The sequence below is a fragment of the Telopea speciosissima genome, chromosome 1, assembly GCF_018873765.1.
Source record: "Telopea speciosissima isolate NSW1024214 ecotype Mountain lineage chromosome 1, Tspe_v1, whole genome shotgun sequence".
Lineage (NCBI taxonomy): Eukaryota > Viridiplantae > Streptophyta > Magnoliopsida > Proteales > Proteaceae > Telopea > Telopea speciosissima.
In genome coordinates this window covers 10,350,903-10,371,298 of record NC_057916.1, presented here as the reverse complement: position 1 = coordinate 10,371,298, position 20,396 = coordinate 10,350,903, and the positions used below count along the sequence as shown (strand labels likewise).

The window sequence follows — 20,396 nt, the reverse complement described above, 5'->3', positions numbered from 1 at the left end:
GGTGCTACTGATCACATGACAGGTTCTTCCAGCCTTTTTAATACCTACTCTCCTGCTTCTGGTAAGGATAAAGTCAAAATTGTTGATGGGTCCCTCTCCTCCATCTCAGGGAAAGGATCCATTGGTTGTTCTCCTTCCCTTACCCTGTCCTCTGTGTTGCATATTCCCAAATTTACAACTAACCTTCTTTCCATTAGCAGTATCACTAAATCCCTTAATCGTAAAGTGACTTTTTTTCCCACTCACTGTGTTTTTCAAGAACTGGACTTGGGGAAGACGATTGGATCGGGTAAAGTGCATTGCTGATTGTACCTGCTTGATGGCGATCCTACACCTACCCAGACTTTACCTTCGGCATCTTTCTCGTCTGAATTACATAAATGGCACTCTAGGCTAGGCCATCCCCCTTTAGGTACTTTATCACATTTATTTCTAGCATTAGTTAAAGACTGTAATAAGGAAGACTTTTTTTGTGAGCCTTGTGTCTTGGCTAAACTGACACGTTCAACTTATCCTAGTTCTAATAAGAGATCCTCTTCCTTATTTCATGTTGTTCATACTGATGTGTGGGGTCCTAGTAGGAAAATTTCCCTGTCTAGACATCGGTGGTATGTCACTTTTATTGACTGCTATTCTAGGTTCACTTAGGTCTACCTTATGCACACAAAAAATGTGGTTTTTTCATGTTTTCAGCACTTTCATCAATTGGTTCAGACCCAATTTAATGCCATTCTTCAAATTTTGAGGAGTGACAATGGGAAAGAGTATATGGAAGGTCAATTCCAAAAATACCTTGCTACCCATGGAATCCTTCATCAAACTAGCTGTGTCGACACTCCAGCCCAAAATGGTGTGGCTGAGAGAAAAAACCGCCACCTCTTAGAGGAGGCTAGGGCTCTTATGTGTGCTCGCAATGTCCCTTCCCATTATTGGGGGGATGTTGTCCTTACTGCAACCTATTTAATTAATAGGCTGCCCAGTCAAGTTCTTCTTTCCAAGGCCCCTATTGAGCTATTACTTGGCTCTTCTTCCTTTATAATCCCACCTAAGGTGTTTGGCTGCATTTGTTATGCCAGGGATACAAGGTCCCCTGGTAAACTTGACCCACATAGTCTCCGCTGCATTTTCTTAGGTTACTCTGCTACACAGAAGGGGTACAAATGTTATTATCCTCCATCACGCAGGACTTTTGTCAGCATGGATGTTGTCTTTTATGAAAGTGTTCCATTTTATATGTCCCCACCTCTTCAGGGGGAGAGTGTTAGTGAAGATGTGCTGACTATTGACTCTCCACCTCCACTTCAGTCTGTTTACCACGAGTCTGAACCAGTTCGACCTGCCCCTAGTACTCCCCCTGAGTCAGGGGGAGAGGTTCCTATACAGGGGGAGACTATTTCTATTCAGGGGGAGCAATCTATCCCTATCCAGAAGACTATTAGTGAATTTCAGAGGAGGATTGATAACAGTACTGTGAAGACCTATGCAAGGAAACATAAGCAGGCTCAATCAACTGTTGCTCCAGTACCCATCCAATTGCCGAACCCGGATCCAGAACTTGCCTCTCCACCTGGTAATGTTCCTTCTCTTGAATTACCTATTGCTCTTCGCAAAGGTGTCAGAACTTGCACTCAGCATCCCATATCTAATGTTGTTACTTATGATTCCCTTTCCCCATCCTTTCGTGCGTTTATTTCCTCTCTTTCTTCTGTTCGTATTCCTAACAATTGGCAGGAAGCTCTATCAGATGGAAAGTAGAAGGCAGCCATGATGGAAGAAATGGAAGCCTTGAAGAAAAATAACACATGGGAGCTTGTGGTTCTTCCCCCTGGGAAGAAAACCGTTGGATGTAAATGGGTGTTTGTGGTGAAACAGAAGGTGGATGGCACTGTGGATAGGTACAAGGCACGACTCGTGGCCAAGGAGTTCACTCAAGCATACGGCATTGATTACCAAGAAACTTTTGCACCTGTTGCAAAGTTAAATACTGTTCATGTGTTATATTATCTTGTGCAGTCAACCTTGGATGGGATTTGCAGCAGCTAGATGTAAAAAATGCCTTCCTAAATGGAGCACTGGATGAGGAGGTGTATATGGACATTCCACCACGGTTCTCTTGTGACAGAAACCAAGGAAACTTATTATCTTGTGCAGTCAACCTTGGATGGGATTTGCAGCAGCTAGATGTAAAAAATGCCTTCCTAAATGGAGCATTGGATGAGGAGGTGTATATAGACATTTCACCAGGGTTCTTTTGTGACAGAAACCATGGAAAAGTGTGTAGGCTGAAGCGTGCACTTTATGGGCTGAAGCAATCACCTCGAGCATGGTTTGGCTGATTCCATAAGGCCATTATTTCTGTGGGCTATAAGCAGGGTAATGTTGATCACACACTCTTTATAAAGAGGGCTGGTGAAAAACTCACTGTTCTTATAGTCTACGTTGATGATATAGTGGTTACTGGCAATGATGGTGATGAGATCAGACGGTTGAAGACCTTCCTTGGACAAGAATTTGAGATTAAAGATGTAGGGAAACTATAATACTTTCTTGGGATTGAAGTGGCCAGATCTTCTAAAGGCATTTTTCTCTCCTAGAGGAAGTATGTCCTAGACTTATTGGCTGAAACCGGGTTGCTAGGCTGCCATCCTTCAGATACTCCTATGGACCCTACTGTTCGCCTCAAGGAGAAAGAGGGTGAGCCTGTTGATAAAGGCCGGTACCAAAGACTTGTAAGGAAACTGATTTATCTCTCACACACCCATCCTGAAATTGCTGTCGCCGTGAGTACTGTGAGCCAGTTTATGCATGATCCCTACTCTTCTCATATGGAGGTTGTTCTTCGTATCTTACACTATTTGAAGTCAACTCCTGGAAAAGGAATTCTTCTGTCTATGCATGGTCATCTACGGATAGAAGCATACACTGACGCTGATTGGGCTGGTTCTGCAGATCGCAAGTCTATTTCTGGGTATTGCTCCTTTGTAGGTGGAAATCTTGTCACATGGCGTAGCAAGAAGCAAAATGTAGTTGCTCATTCTAGTGCCGAAACTGAGTTTCGAGCTATGGCACAAGGTATTTGTGAGTTACTCTGGCTTAAAGGTTTGCTACAAGATCTTGGTGTTCCTATTCGTCTTCCTATGATGTTGTACTGCGACAACAAGGCTGCCATCAGCATAGCACACAACCCAGTACAGCATGATCGTACCAAGCATGTTGAGGTGGATAGGCATTTCATCAAAGAGAAGTTAGAAGATGGGCTGATTTGTATTCCCTTTGTGACATCTACTGATCAACTTGCTGATATCTTCACCAAGGGATTGTCCAGGAAATTGTTTCATCCCAATCTAGTCAAGTTGGGCATGATCGACATCTTTGCTCCAACTTGAGGGGGAGTGTTGAGATGGGCTACTTTACCCGATAGGGGTAACTTAGTCCTTATTGTTTTAGTTATTTTATTAGTTGTTTTATGCTTTATTTCTATTTCTGTTCTTTCCCCTCTATCCGATCTCTATTTTGGGATTCCTAGTTGTAGTAGGAATTCCTAATAGGAATAGGACTTGGGGGGGGGGGGGGGGGAGGCACTCCTACTTTGGTTATGATTTGAGATTAATATAAATAAGGGGCTGGGTGATCGATTAGATCATTCAAGCACTCAATTCCTAAGGCTGTTAACTATCCAATGATTATTTGGAATATTAGCACACGATAGTATAAATTTGTCCAACCTTTTTGTGGACTTCATTCATTATAACTTTCACACTAATGAATCTTACCAAGTGCATAATCTTCACCATGTCAACAATTCCTAATTCTCAAGGATTATTTATCAGTACTCCAAAAATGTTTAAAGACTGTTCCAGCAGAAAGAAAATCCTCTCTCTCTCTGTGTGTGGGATGAATCTGAATTCTGTACTGTTGACACAATGGCCAAGATACTGTGAATCATGAGAGGAATCTTGCCTCATGTAAAGGACTTTTTTTTTTTTTTGGATGAATAATATTAAAGGACTTATTTGATTTACAAGGATGGACACAATGGCCAAGACAGTGTGAATCGTGAGAGAAATCTTGCCTCATGTAAAGGACTTATTTGATTTACAAGGATGGATTCCACTGTAAAAAGAGTCTCACTGTCGGAGACTGGACTATAGACTTTTTTGTCTATTCATTGAATGAATCAAATGAAAAATAGATAAATCTATAAATAACCAAAGCTTATGCCAAAATTGAACCATTGGTCTAATTCATGCCAAAAAAAGAATGTAAGTGTCTCAAAAGTAGTCGTGACAAAATTAAAATAAAATACCATTAGATTTCATTAATATCAAAATGAAAATTTTGTAATTTATGAAATTCTATATGTACTTTTTGACATGCCTTTTTGGAGTTGAATCTCTCTCTCTCAAACAAAGAAAGGAAAACATGCCCACAAATACAACCAGCACTAAACCAAAGGCAACAGTAACTCACAGTATGAGTTTAAGAGGAACAAGCAGATAGATAAGAAATCCGGGAAAGGAAAAAATGATCTAGGACAACTAGTCAACATACATCAACAGAAGAAACATGACAGGGGACTAAACGATCATTTCTGTCGCCTAAACCCAAGTTTCCATATCGACCCCAGCCCCAACCATAGAGCTTGCCATCTTCCGTAACTGCAGCTGTATGTTCAGCACCTGCTGCAATCATTTTGACAAATATTCCCTGCAAAATGGAACAGGAAAATTAATTAAAGTTCAGCTCAATGAGTCATAACATTATCAAAGCAAACAGACGATGTTTGGATGCCCTCAGTAAACTTTTGCAAGAACTTAAATATAGAAGTAAGAAGTTGTAGAACCACTCTCTTCCTTGATAAGTATTTAAAAACATATCACCATTTACATTTTTTGTTCTGGTGGGACATTCACCATTTGTATACCAGAGTTACACTATCTATTGCTTTCTACATCTGTCATCTCTACCTTATGCCAAACAAATTTGAAGAGAGGTCTATAAGCTAGCACTCAGCAGGACTAGGATGGGTTCGTGCGGAAGGGTATCTCTAGCCTCCAGTTCTTGCGGTCATCAAAAGGATAAGAATAAGCAGAAATTGTGGACTTCTTTCTGCACTCGAGTATACATGGGTCTATGCTTCCAACATCAGAAACCAGAGGGCTCCTCTTCTACATAGTGCGCAACTCAGTTTACCGCTTACAAGGTTGTATCTGCTTTATATTTTGGTTTTGTGACATTATAAAAGATAGTTGAGAATCAAAGGTTTAGGGAATGATTTGACTTGTCATCAAATCCTCTTTATTTATAATGAGCATGGAACTAAAACTCGCGAGATCTGGACGAAAATCTCGCTTTTTCGTGAGCTCGAGACGAGATCTTAGGTGATACCATTTATTATACCCCATCTCGGCAAGATCTCGGGTTGAGTCGACATCTCGACCTGACCCAGATCTCAACCCAAAATCAAGCATATTAGTTCCAGAATCTGACGAGATCTCGTGGTTTTGGTCATCTAGGTGGGGAATCTTGGTATACAAACACCTATTATGCAAACCTTGGTATACAAACACTTATTTATGCCTGAAACCAAGATGAAAACTTATTTATGCCTAATATCATTTACGTTAGAAACCAAGGTAGACACTTATTTATGCTTAATATCATTTAAGTAAATGTTTTTGTATTTCATTTACTTAAGATATTATTCATAAATAAGCAAATACCCCCCTATTTGTCAAAATCGCTCTGAATGAAAATATTTTTTTGGACATCAAAACAAATGAGTATTTTACCGCACTTTGGTTTTTAGCAATGTTTTACCATATCAAGATTTATGGAATTTTTAGATTTGAGTAAAAACCCAGCATTAAAAAGTTGAAAATTGCACCTACCGTCGAAAATCTAGTTTTTGTTCTTGAATTGGGGGGGTATTTGCTTATTTATGAATAATATCTTAAGTAAATGAAATACAAAAACATTTACTTAAAAGATATTAAGCATAAATAAGTGTCTATCTTGGTTTCTGGCATAGGTGTTTGTCTTGGTTTCTGGCATAAGTGTCTGCCCTAGTTTCCCATTAACTGAAACTCCTATTTGGACTTTGATTTTTCAAAATCTGAAAGTGTCAATGTGTTTAAATGGCCCAAAATAGGCTGTATACCAACTTTCATGACCAAACTAGGTGTAAAACCCACCAAAACCAGCCATCGAGTTGAAAAAAAAAATACCCAAACTCATCGAGATCTCGACCCAACTCGCTATTTGGCCAAGTCGAAACCTGTACTCGAGATGAGTTTTAGTTCCTTGATAATGACATTACAACCCTAACAGGATAAAAAGGTAAAACAGCTAAAACAAATAAAACCCTAAAAGTAAAGTATTGACAACATAATCACACGGATCTCGATACTCCCCCTCAAGTTGGTGCGAATATTATCATACATGCCCAACTTGGAAACCAAAGGATGAAAAACACCTTACAATTTAAACCTTTTGTAAACACATCAACTAGCTGATTGACAGAACTAATAAAAGGAATACATATTATCCCTTGCTCGAGCTTCTCTTTGAAGAAGTGTTTGTTGATCTTAATATGCTTCGTTCTGTCATGCTGGAGTGTTGGACTGGATTGTCAGCAATACTAATGGCAGCCTTGTTATCACAGTAGAGGTGCATAGGGTCTTCAGAAACAACTCCCAAAGCACTCAATAGTCCCTTAAGCCATATGAGTGCACAAATCCCTTGTGCCATGGCACGATTTTCGGCTTTAGCACTAGAACGTGATACAACCAACTGTTTCTTGCTTCGCCATGTGACAAGGTTACCCCTAAGGAAGGAACAATACCAGAAGTAGATCTCCGACCATCAATAGACCCAGCCTAATCGGCATCAGTAAATGCTTCCAGTCTTAAATTCCCATTGTTAGAGAAGAGAATACCTTTCCCAGAGGCAGACTTTAAATATCTCAATACCCGGTGCATGGCTTCAAGATGAGATGTCTTAGGATCATGGAGGAACTAACTAACAATGCCCACATCATAGGCAATATTAGGTCTAGTATGGGACAAATAGATCAACCAGCCAACAAGTCTTTGGTACTGTTCCCTGTTGACAGGATCATCCATGGCACTACAAAGCTGATGATTAATCTCAATGGGAGAATCTGTAGGCTTACATCCAAGCATGTTTGTTTCACTAAGAAGATCCAAGACATACTTTCCTTGGGAATAAAAATACCCTTGTTCGACCTTGCAACTTCGATCCCAAGAAAGTACTAGAGAGGTCCTAGATCTTTTGCTTCAAACTCCTTTGCTATTAGAGATTTCTGATTGGAGATATCATCATTGTTCACTGTAATCATTTGTTGAAGTACTGTTTATGTGACACTGTTCACGTGAATAGTGATTTGGTTAATATGTGTATCTTCTATTTTCCTAGTCCTAGTTGCAGTCCTAGTTTCTAATTATGTTAAGTCCTAATTCTACTGTGAGTTGCTAGTCTTAGTTTCAGTTTGAGTTGTTAGTTCTAGTTCTTTTCCTATTGTAACTTGGAATCCTATCATGATTAGGAATTCCTAATCTGATTAGGAGTTCCCCTTTCTATTGTAATTTGAGATTATAAATACAAGCATTATGAGGGAGACTGATAAGTAAAACAGTTCTCTCCTCTTCCTCATCTGCTTCTCTTTCTCTTTTCTTCTCTCTAGAGTTACTGGTTACAGGTCCTAGGTTTTCTACATCATTATATCATCTACATAAACAATGAGGGTTGTAATTTGATTACCACTCATTTTCACAAACAAGGTGTGATCAGCTTGACTTTGTCAATACCCAAACTTTTGCATAGCTTTCGGGAAGCGACCAAACCATGCCCTAGGAGATTGTTTGAGACCGTATAAAGATTTTTGTAGCTTGCAGACACGGCCGGTAGTAGATGGGGATGCAAAACCTGGAGGTATGTCCATGTAAACTTCTTCAAGATCACCATTTAAAAATGCATTTTTGACATCCAATTGTTGAAGGTTCCACCCAAGATTGGCAGCACATTACAATAATGCCCTAACAGAGTTTATCTTTGCTACAGCTGCAAAGGTCTCTTGATAATCAATCCCATAGGTTTGGGCGAAGCCCTTGGCAACCAAACGTGCCTTATACCTCTCAATAGTGCCACCTGCCCTTTGCTTGACTGTAAACACCCATATGCACCCAACTAACACGATTTGGAAGGCCATCTTTTTTTATGTTTCATCTAAGATCGGATCCCTCCCCCCCTCGGATGTGAAGGACACCCCAAGGAACAGGCTCATTGTTGTATCTTGGGGTCTCCCTCTATCCATCTTGCGCCCTAGCTAGTTCCTAGCTTCTGTTTCACCCTAGGGATTGTATATTCCCTCTTTTTTCTTCGTAATTTAATTTTTATTCATCCAAAAAAAAAAAAAAAACTTTTTCCCTTTAGGGCAAGGGACAAGTTCCCAGGTACCATTTTTGTCTAAGGCCTGTATTTCTTCTAGCATGGCAACCTTCCACTTCAGAACTTTGATGATTTCTTTCCAATCCTGTGGAATAGACACAAAGGACAATATAGAAACAAAAGCCTGATAGGAGGGTTATAAAGATTAATAAGAGAGAAAATGGGAAATGGGATGTTGTGTACAGGAGCGGACTCCTTTTCTAATAGTAATGGGACGGTCATCATGCACAGGGTTAGCAAAATCAGGAACACTATTAGATGTAGGAGAGATGTTACCTGATGGTCAGGGCGAATCTGGTGGAGGCACCAAAATAGGATATGGTTGGTCATCCTTGATATCCTTTTTCTTGGATCTATTCCGAGTGTAGATTATCACATCATGAACAAGCTGAACCAATGTCTCCCCCTTACCATCATCAATTGTATGCTCCCCCTAAATTGGGAGAGTATCAATAACCAAAGGGACTAACAACAACTCTTCCTCAAGACTCTCCCCCTGAAGAGGTGACGTGAAATATGGTTCAGACTCATGGAATGTGACATCCATGGTTACATATGTTGGGTAATCACTGCCCTCCCCAATCATTGTTTTGATGATAACAAACATCAAGCCAAGAAGTCAAGAAGCCAAGAAGCCCAGAATAAAAGAATCAAAGAATCGAAGAACTTGGATGATCAAGGTGTTGTACGAAGCTCCTTCAATAAGAAGATCTAATCAAGATCTTTTGAAGATTGAAGAACATCTTTGAAGATGTCAATATGAAGCTCAAGATTGAAGACTCAACCCTGCAGACACACACCACTTACACACAATGTACTACATGATAATTTTAAATGAAAATTGCATTGCATACATCATGCATTTTAGAGACCTTAGGAGGCTAGATTATATACCATAATGGCCTTAGTATTAATAGGGTTTAATATGTGTAACTACCCACTGAGAAAAATCACTGAAAATACCCTGTCTGTGAATCGATTTCAGAACCGGTCGACCGATTGGTCCTTACACAGATCGACCGCCAGTCACAGAGGCTGAAGTGGGATGAACCTGTTGGGGAACCGGTCGCCCAACACCTACCGGTTCCACAACCAGTCGACCGGTGATCTACCGGTTGGTCATTTTTTTATTCTAACGGCTATATTTTTCAACGGCTCTCTTAAAGAGGTCGACCGGCACACAAAGTGGTCGACCGGTTTGACTAAAAACTAGTCTTTTTAATCCGTTGTGACTCAAACTTAACCCAGATTTTTTGTATAAATAGATCATCTTCTTAGCTCTAAACACAACACTTGAAACCTCCCAAGTACTAGCCATTGAAGATTTGTTTGTGTGAATTACAAATCAAGTGAGAGCTATATTCAAGCATCAATCTCAAGCTCTCTTTGTTGAAGTCTGACCATCTCTTACAAGCATCATTCAAGAGAACTTCAACACATCAAAGACCTTCTCCAAATTCATATTTCAAGCTTTATTATGTTGAAGGCATTACATAGAGCATTCATATACATATCATTCTTCACTTACAAGGAATACATGTCACATTCCTTGCCTAGGTAATCCTTACCTTTTATCTTTCAATTGTTTATGCTTTTGAGTTAAGAAAGCATTTTTACACTAATCTAGACTGTACTTAGATTAGTGTGTATAATCCTCTTATCCTGTGAAAAAGAGTTAGGATTCTCTTATCCTGTGAAAAAGATTGTAAATGTGTTCTTCCCACCTACTGTACTGAAAGGAAGTTACTAGTGGACTTCTCTCAAGGTTGAGAGGAGTGGATGTAGACTTGGTTTAGTCGAACCACTATATATCTTGTGTCTGCCTATTTCCGCATTATTTCTGTTTACTATTTTGTTTCAAACACTTAATTGGGAGACATACCGAAAAAGGTTTAAAATTCACTAGTGATAACCTATTCACCCCCCTTTAGGTTATCTCACAATTGGTATCAGAACGGGAGCTCAATACACAGAGACTAAAGATCCATGGCTGCACACCACAATGCACTTGAGGGACTAAATGTCTCGAGAGCACACAACTTAGATATCTGGCATGTCATTGAAAATGGACCATATACTTTCACCAAGAAGATTGGTGAAGAGAATGTACCCAAAACCACTGACGAATTATCTCCAGTTGAAAAAGAGAAAATTCAACACAACTTTAAAGCTATTACCTTTTTGCAATATGCATTAAGCGAATCTGAATTTGATAAAATAGCTATGTGTGAGTCTGCTAAAGAGATTTGGGATACTATTGTCGTTTCCTATGAAGGAACAACACAAGTGAAAAAATAAAAAATTGATAAGTTTGTGACTGAATATGAATAATTCAAGATGTTAGAAAATGAAACTATTGCTGATATGTTTTTGAGATTTACTAACATCATAAACAAGTTGAAGGGCTTAGGGAAGACCTACACGAAGTCCGAAAATGTGCGAAAGATTCTCAGGTCACTTCCTCCCAAATGGAGACCAAAGGTTACGGCCATAAAAGAATCAAAAAATCTGAACATGGTCAGTATGGATGAGCTTATGGGATCTCTCCTAACTCATGAAGTTGAGTTAAATGAAGATGACAAGTGGGCAGAGACAAAAGAGCCAAGGAAAAAGACTATTGCACTTAAAACTGCAAACTTTTCTGATGATAAAAGCGATGAAGACGAAAATCTGAGTATGTCAGAAAAGGAGATGTCTCTTATCACCAAGAACTTCCAAAAATTCCTCAAAAAGAAATGAAGAAAGTTCTTCAACAAGGGACAGACATCAGGAGAGAATAAAGGTAAATATGTCTCTAAGGACAAACCCTTTTTTTCTAACAGAAAAGAAATAGTTTGTTATGAATGCAGAAAGCCCGGTCACTTCAAAACTGAGTGTCCAAAGGGACAAGATAAGAAGAAAGCCTATATCACGGAAATATCATGGGATTCGGATGAAGAACAAGAAGAAGGTCAATCCGATGAAGAAACCACAAATTTAGCACTAATGGTTCATGAAAGAGAAAAGGAACTAGAGGTAAATTCTGACTTTTATAGTTCAAATTCTATAAATAGCAATTCAATTAATGATATTGATACAAATGATATAGATGAAAATGATATAGAGGCTTTGAAGTTCTCTATGAGGCAAGCCAAAAGCTTGAGGCTTCCAACTCTACATTAGAGAAAGAAGTTATTAGCCTTCATAATAAAGTAGACAGTCTACATGATTATATTGCTAAACTTGAAGAAGAAAAAGAAAATTTGAAGTCAGCTTTGCTCACCTTTACCAAGGGACAAAATCCCTAGATACTCTTCTTGATACACCACAAAAGACCCCTCTTGATAAGGAAGGTCTAGGCTATGATGGGAGAATCCCTCAACAAGCCAAAGGAAAGAGTAAGATGGTACATCCAAAAGAAGCAAGCCAAGGTTAAACTTCAAATTCTCAAGTACCCTCTCCTAGAAACCAAAAAAGAAAACAAAATCATGGAAAACCAAATAATCATGCCTTCCAATATACCTATCATAAAAGGCATAGGTCACAAAGGGAATTTGTTCCCCAAGAGCCACAAAGGCATTACTATAGACCACAAGCTCCATACTTTATGGAAAGAAACTATAGACCTTACCCAAACCATAGGTCATACAAGCCTTACTACCCAAGACATTATGAATCATATATTCCTCAAAGAAGAAGGAGATCTCAAAAGTCTTTTGATAGTCAAAATAGGACACCATCTCCCTTGAATATCTATCCTAGATATCAAAAACCAAAGACCCAAAAATTTACAACACAATCCAGATCATCCTCAAATAGCTATGGTCAATCCCCAAGGAACCTTTATTCCATGAACTACTCTACTAAGAGAGTATGGGTACCCAAAGGAACCCTTGATCCTAACCACAATGGACCCATGAGAATGTGGGGGCCAATGTATGTTTAATCTTGTTTTGTAGATATACTTGAAGAGCAAAGATCAAATTGAAAGGTACATTGATAGTGGATTCTCCAAGCATATGACATCAAATGAAAAGCTTTTTATAAAACTAAGAAAATATGATGGTGGATGGGTAACTTTTGGAGATAATGGCAAAGGAAAAATTGTTGGCATCGGAAACATAAATATTGGAGGTACTACTATTTCAAATGTTTGTTTGGTAAACAAACTTGCTTACAATCTACTTAGTGTAAGTCAACTTTGTAGTTCCAGATTTAAAGTAAACTTTAATGTTTCACATTGTTTAGTTATGGATACTAATGATGAAATCATATTGAAAGGAACTAGAAATAACAATATATATACTTGTATTATTGATGAAGCTAGTCCTAATATTACATGCTTGATTTCACATGAAGAATCAAATATTTGGCATAGAAAGCTTGGTCATATAAATGTGAAGTTGATAGAATCCATTGCATCAAAAGATCTTGTTAGAAACTTGCCTAAACTGAAATTTGACAATAACTATTTCTGTGATGCTTGTCAAAAAGGGAAACAAGCAAGAGTTTCTCATAAATCTAAGAATATTGTATCTACAAGTAGACCCCTTGAATTACTTCATTTAGACTTGTTTGGTCCTATACCTACTCCAAGCTTGAGTGGCAAAGTATATACATTTGTGATTGTTGATGACTATTCTAGATATACTTGGACCTTGTTTCTAAGACACAAAAATGATGCTTTCAATGAATTTGCAACACTATACAAGAAAATACAAAACCAAAAGGGCTATTTGGTCACTACTATAAGAAGTGATCATGGTGGTGAGTTTAACAACTCAAACCAATTTGGAAAATTCTGTGATGATGAAGGTATCACATACAATTTCTCAGCTCCTCGAACTCCTCAATCTAATGGGGTTGTTGAAAGGAAAAATAGATTTCTTCAAGAGACTTCCCGGACCATGCTTAGTGAATATTCTTTACCAAAATATTTTTGGGCTGAAGCGGTAAATACTGCTTGCTATTTTTTTAATCGTGTTTTAATCCGAAGGATTTTGTCTAAAACTCCGTATGAATTGTATTTTGAAAAGAAACCCAAGGTTGACTACTTTCAAATTTTTAGATGTAAATGCTTTGTCTTGAATACCAAAGATGCCAAAGGGAAATTTGAAGAAAAATCTGATGAAGGTATTTTTCTTGGATACTCTAGCAATAGTAGAGCCTATAGAGTATTTAATAAAAAAGACTTTAATTATAGAAGACTCCATGAATGTCAAATTTGATGTTTCACTTCCCAAAGATAGATATCAACCATTGGTTGATGATGATGAGGATACATTATCCGAGATTAAAAAGAGAGTTGAGACCATCTCTCTAGATGATTCCATCAAAGATACCCCTTTAGAAGAGTCAACTGGACTTCCTAAAGACATAAGACCTGTAAGGCATCACCCCTTGAACCAAATAATTGGGAATATTGAGAAAGGTATTCAAACTAGATCTAAAATCCAAAATACTTGTGATTTTGCTGCTTTCTTGTCTATGATTGAACCTAAGAACATAAAGGAAGCACTGCTAGATAAAGATTGGATTCTGGCTATGCAAGAGGAATTACATCAATTCGAAAGAAATGATGTTTGGGAACTTGTTTCAAAACCTAAAAATAAATCCATCATTGGAACAAGATGGGTTTTCAGAAATAAACTTGATGAAAATGGAATTGTTGTGAGAAACAAGGCAAGACTAGTCTTTCAAGGCTATAATCAGCAGAAAGCAATTGATTTTGATGAGACCTATGCTCCTGTAGCTAGATTAGAAGCTATAAGAATGTTGTTAGCATTTGCTTGTTAGAAGAACTTCAAACTTTATCAAATGGATATAAAAAGTGCATTCTTGAATGGTTTTATAATTGAAGAAGTTTTTGTTTCACGACCTCCTGGATTTGAAAACTCTACCTTGTCTAATCATGTTTATAAACTCAAGAAGGCTTTATATGGACTTAAACAAGCACCTAGAGCCTGGTATGATAGATTAAGGAAATTTCTTATTAAGCATGATTATATTATTGGTAAAGTAGACATAACTTTGTTTGTAAAGCACAAAAGATCACATTTAATCATTGTTCAAATATATGTCGATGATATCATTTTTGGAGCTACTGATGAATCTCTATGCATTGAATTTAGTAACTGCATGAAAAATGAATTTGAAATGAGTTTAATGAGTGAATTGAATTTCTTTTTAGGACTTCAGATTAAACAAACTGAAAATGGAATTTTCATAATCCGTCTAAATATATTAACGAATTATTGAAGAAATTTGATATAAATGCTCAAAAGCTTCTTGCACTCCTATGAGTACTTCTCTAAGTTTATCAAAAGATGAGAATGGAACTCCTTTTGATTCCACTCGATATCGAGGTATGATTGGCAGTTTGCTCTACTTAACTGCAAGTAGACCTGACATTATGTTTAGTATTTGTGCCTGTGCTAGATTCCAAGCTAGCCCTGTGCAATCTCATGCTAGTGCAGTCAAAAGAATATTCAAATATTTGAAAAACACAGTTAATGTAGGATTATAGTATCCTATGAACAACAATTTTGAATTACTTAGCTTTTCTGACGCTGATTTTGCTGGTTGTCATCTTGATCGCAAGAACACAAGGGGAACTTGCTACTTCCTTGGATCATGTCTTGTTTCTTGGTTTAGTAAGAAACAAAATTGTGTCGCACTCTCTACTACTGAAGCTGAATATATTGCAGCAGGTAAGTGTTGTGCTCAAATTCTCTGGATGCGCCAAACCCTCATTGATTATGGTATTTCTTTTAAAACCTCAAAAATCATGTGTGATAGCACAAGTGCTATAAATCTCAGCAAAAATCCAATTCTTCATTCCCGAGCCAAGCACATTGACATCTGTCACCATTTTCTTCGTGACACTGCTCAAAAAAGCGAAATTGTCTTTGAACATATTGACACTGCAAGACAAGTCGCGGACATTTTCACCAAACCTCTACCGGAAGAGCGTTTCTACACACTTCGACGTGAGGTAGGCATCTGCAATCCTTTTTTAATCAAAGCTTTCAAAAATACTCCTATTTGACTGAAAAATCAGTCTCTATTTCAAAATTTCAAAAATATAGGATTTCTAACAGGTCGACCGCTTCGATCGTACCAGTCGACTGGATCACAAAAAAACTGCTTTTAAAAGGAAACCGAGAGGTCATTTCATCACACCCTCTCCTTCTATTTTCGTGCCTCTTCGTTCCAAAACCCTTGAACAAACATTCTAGGGTAAAATCTCTATAAAAACCATTGAATCTAAGCCCCATTTCACTTCAATCTCATCATCTTCCTTAAAAAACTTCTCTTCCTCCATCAATGGCTCCAAAGGATGGTGCTCCAAGTAAGAAAAGGAAGACCACTGCAAACAAAGGGAAGACTAGGGCTTACAATGAGTCTCTCTTCTCATCTCTTGAAGCTTCTCTGTTTTGGCCCAAGTATTTGGAAAGGAAAGTGATCCAAGAACACCATGTGAGGACCGGAGAACTCCAAACTGGTAATATCTCAGAATACTACACTTTTCTTGGATGGGATTCTGTACTTTACCATAATAATTTCTATTATCCTGCTTTGGTAAAGTATTTTTACTGCAACTTGGAAGTTGAAGGGCAAGATGGAGACTTGAGAATCAAATCTCTAGTCAATGGCATTCCCATCTCTTTCAATATGGAAGATTTAGAAGATATTTTGAATATTAGGGCTTGTGGTGAGTTTTAGTATCTCAAGACCAAACAAAACTATGATGAGTTCATGAATGAGGCTGAGGTTTATAGAAAAATCATGCAAAATTATGAAGGAAATTCCCAAAAGGTCAAGGCTGTCCAACTTCATGACATTCCTAGAGTAATGTGTCTTATTAACTCTTACAATCTTCTACCCAAAGGAGGCCATAGGGATGCAGTGAAACCCTTTGAGGCATACATTGCCTGGTGTTTGGTTACTGGAAACCAAATTAGCCTTCCATATCTTATGATGAGGGTAATGGAAACTGCTTCCAAGAGAGTTTCCCAAGACAGTCTTCCATATGGTAGGACTCTTACTACAATATTCTAACATTTTCAAATTGACTGCTCCAACGAAATTCTTGAAGATAAGCCATGCGACATTGATGCTACAACCATCAAGAAGATGAACTTGTCCATTGCTCCTCCTGTTGCCCCTGTTACTGAAAATCGCAGAAGGAAATCCAATGCATTTGGCACTGAAGAAGAAGACTATGATGAGAGTGATGATGAGGACTACAACCCTCCAGAAGGATCCTCCTCCACTTCTGATCGCCAGATGATGTTGGACTACATGAAGACCACTACTGGACGCCTTGACTCCCTGGACGACAAGATGAACTCCATGATTCTTCAACTTTCTCGCATTACCCAGCACTTCAACATTCCTACTGCTCCTGATGTTGCTGATGCTTAGCCTATCTTTTACTTTCAGTCTTTAAAACTTATATTTTCTGACAAGTTAACTTTGGAACTTTTGGGTTGTAATAGCTTAGACTATGCATTTCTTTTATTCCTGCACTCCTACATTTCAAACATTTATATGCTATTGACTCTATATGCTTTTGGTTTAAATATTGGTATACATGCTTTATTATTTCCTTAATGCATATTTGTAGGGGGAGCTTACTTGTGTATGCTCATACTTAGCTACTAATATTTACTGCAGGGGGAGCTAATTGTTGCTCTTTTCATCCCTTACCTTTTTGCTGTTGACAAACGGGGGAGAAAAGTGGATGATTTAAAAATAAATGGCAATTTATTGATTCTTGCTTATATTACATACTTAATGCTTATGATGATGTATTCTTATCTTGAAATTTTCAAAAAGATATATACCATTGCCTCATTGTTAAATCATGAGGTTTGCCATCATCAAAAAGGGGAAGATTGTTGGGTAATCACTGCCCTCCCCAATCGTTGGTTTTGATGATAACAAACATCAAGCCAAGAAGCCCAGAATCAAAGAATCAAAGAACTTAGATGATCAAGGTGTTGTACAAAGCTTCTTCAAGATCTAATCAAGATCTTTTGAAGATTGAAGAACATCTTTGAAGATGTCAATATGAAGCTCAAGATCGAAGACTCAACCCTGTAGACACACACTACTTACACACAATGTACTGCATGATAATTTTAAATGAAAATTGCATTGCATACATCATGCATTTTAGAGACCTTAGGAGGCTAGATTATATACCATAATGGCCTTAGTATTAATAGGGTTTAATATGTGTAAGTACCCACTAAGAAAAATCACTGAAAAATACCCTATCTGTGAACTGGTTTCAGAACCGGTCGACCGGTTGGTCCTTACACAGATCGACCGCCAGTCACAAAGGCTGAAGTGGGATGAACCTATTAGGGAACCGGTCGCCCAACACCTACCGGTTCCACAGCCGATCGACTGGTGATCGACCGGTTGGTCATTTTTTTATTCCAACGGCTATATTTTGCAACACCTCTCTTAAAGAGGCCGACCGGCACACAAAGTGGTCAATCGATTTGACTAAAAACTAGCCGTTTTTAATCCGTTGTGACTCAAACTTAACCCAGATTTTTTGTATAAATAGAGCATCTTCTTAGCTCTAAACACAACACTTGAAACCTCCCAAGTACTAGCCATTGAAGATTTGTTTGTATGAGTTACAAATCAAGTGAGAGCTATATTCAAGCATCAATCTCAAGCTCTCTTTGTTGAAGTCTGGCCATCTCTTACAAGCATCATTCAAGAGAACTTCAACACATCAAAGACCTTCTCCAAATTCATATTTCAAGCTTTATTATGTTGAAGGTATTACATAAAGCATTCATATACATATCATTCTTCACTTGCAAGGAATACATGTCACATTCCTTGCCAAGGTAATCCTTACCTTTTATCTTTCAATTGTTTATGCTTTTGAGTTAAGAAAGCATTTTTACATTAATCTAGACTATACTTAGATTAGTGTGTAGGATCCTCTTATCCTGTGAAAAAGAGTTAGGATTCTCTTATCCTGTGAAAAAGATTGTAAAAGTGTTCTTCCCACCTATTGTACTAAAAGGAAGTTACTAGTGGAATTCTCTAAAGGTTGAGAGGAATGGATATAGGCTTGGTTTAGCCGAACCACTATATATCTTGTGTCTTCCTATGTTTGCATTATTTCTGTTTACTATTTTGTTTCAAACACTTAATTGGGAGACACATCGAAAAAGGTTTAAAATTCACTAGTGATAACTTATTCCCCCCCCCCTCTGGGTTATCTCACAACACAGAGTCGGTGAGAAGGAGGGTGATTAATGTAAGACTAAATTAGGGTTAATTTAGTCCCAAGTAAACCCATAAATCCAAAATAGAAACAAAGACAGAATTAGAAGGTTTAGTAAATCAAACCAAACAAGCCACAGAAACTCAACCAAACTTGGATCGAATGCTGCTTGTATGGCAGAGAAACATTGCTGAAAGTTTCATGTGGATTGAGTGAATGCCTTGTGGAGTAGATGATCTGCAGCAAGTTTGGTGTAATTTTGATGGACAGAAGTGAAGTTATGAAGGGGAAACGAAAATAGAAGGTTAAGGTTTGGAAGCAATCCAGCCAATAGAATAGGCCAAGATTGGTATCAAGTGGGGTGGTTGATGGTATGATTTTGTGCTCCAAATCTCCACAGGTTCTGATGGAGGGATGTGAAGTTATGGACTCAGGAGTTGCAGCAACAATTCAACTTGTAGAAGCACCAGCAGGCTTCAATCGATGGCAGCAACAGCATTAACAGTCTGGGAGTGTTTCGGGTTGATTGCAGCTTTTGAATGAATCTTCACAGCACTAGGATTGCTCAACAGAGAACAGCAGCAGTACAGGGATCGATTGCAAGGAAAAGGAGAATAGAGAAGATAGAAAATAAGTGATAAGGAGATTCGGCTCTTTCAACCCTAGGGGTTTTGGCTCTCACCAGCCAGGCTCCCTGCCCTTCATCCTCACAATGGGATAAGAAACTTGCTCTAAACAATACTCAATCATTCACTAAATCGTTGGCTGGGGGGCCTCTGAGGGCATTACATATTTATGGGCAGCTTTGCTTGCCGTAGAAGAGAAAATTAGAAACTTGCAAGAAAAAGGAAACAAATTGAAAATAGAAATTTATGGAAATAGAAACTTCTAAATAAAAGCTAAGCCTACTTTCAAACCCTGGAATTAGAAACTAATGAGCTAAGGTTGCTTAATAAACAAACACAAAATATCTAAAAGAATAATTCTAAAAATAGAAACTAAACTAAACTCCTAATTCCCCACGCATAAACAAAATTGATCCTTCTAAAAAAGTCTTCACACGATCTGGTCTTGGCCCCCACAGGATCTTCTAATAAAATTCCACCAAGACAAAATAAGGGGCTGTGACACTATTCACGTGAACAGTAATATGAACAGTGTCAGTGATAGCACTTGTAAGTTGTAACCCTTTTGAGAGGCTGAGTAACCAATGAAAATGTACCGAATAGCACGGGGATCCAATTTAGGCCGGGAAGAAGAGGAGTTATGGGCAAAGCAGATGCACCCAAATATTTTAGGAGGGAGGAAGTAATGGTAGGGTACGGGAGAAAAGAAAGAAGCGTTTTAAAATCCAGGACACTAGAGGGCACCCAATTAATAAGGTATATAAAAGTATAAAAGTATTCACCAAAAAAAAAAAAATAAGGTATATAAAACAGTAAGAACAGCATCTCCCCAATAGGTTTTAGGGACATCAGTAGTGAACATCAATGCACAGATCAAGTCAAGGAGACGATGATTTTTTCCATTCGGGAATGCCATTTAGTTCTGGAGTCCTAACACAAGAGGTTTGGCAGAGTATACATGAGAATCAAGGCATCGCTACAACTTTCCATCAATATATTCCATACCATTATCACTTCAAAGGACCCAAATAGTGGCATTGAACCGTGTTCGAAGCATGGCA

At 38.1% G+C, this 20,396-nt stretch overlaps 1 pseudogene; it reads right to left on the bottom strand.

Annotated features, from left to right (window-relative positions):
• LOC122649065 overlaps positions 1 to 20,396 on the bottom strand; it is a 60,756-nt pseudogene that overhangs the window by 14,598 nt on the left and 25,762 nt on the right.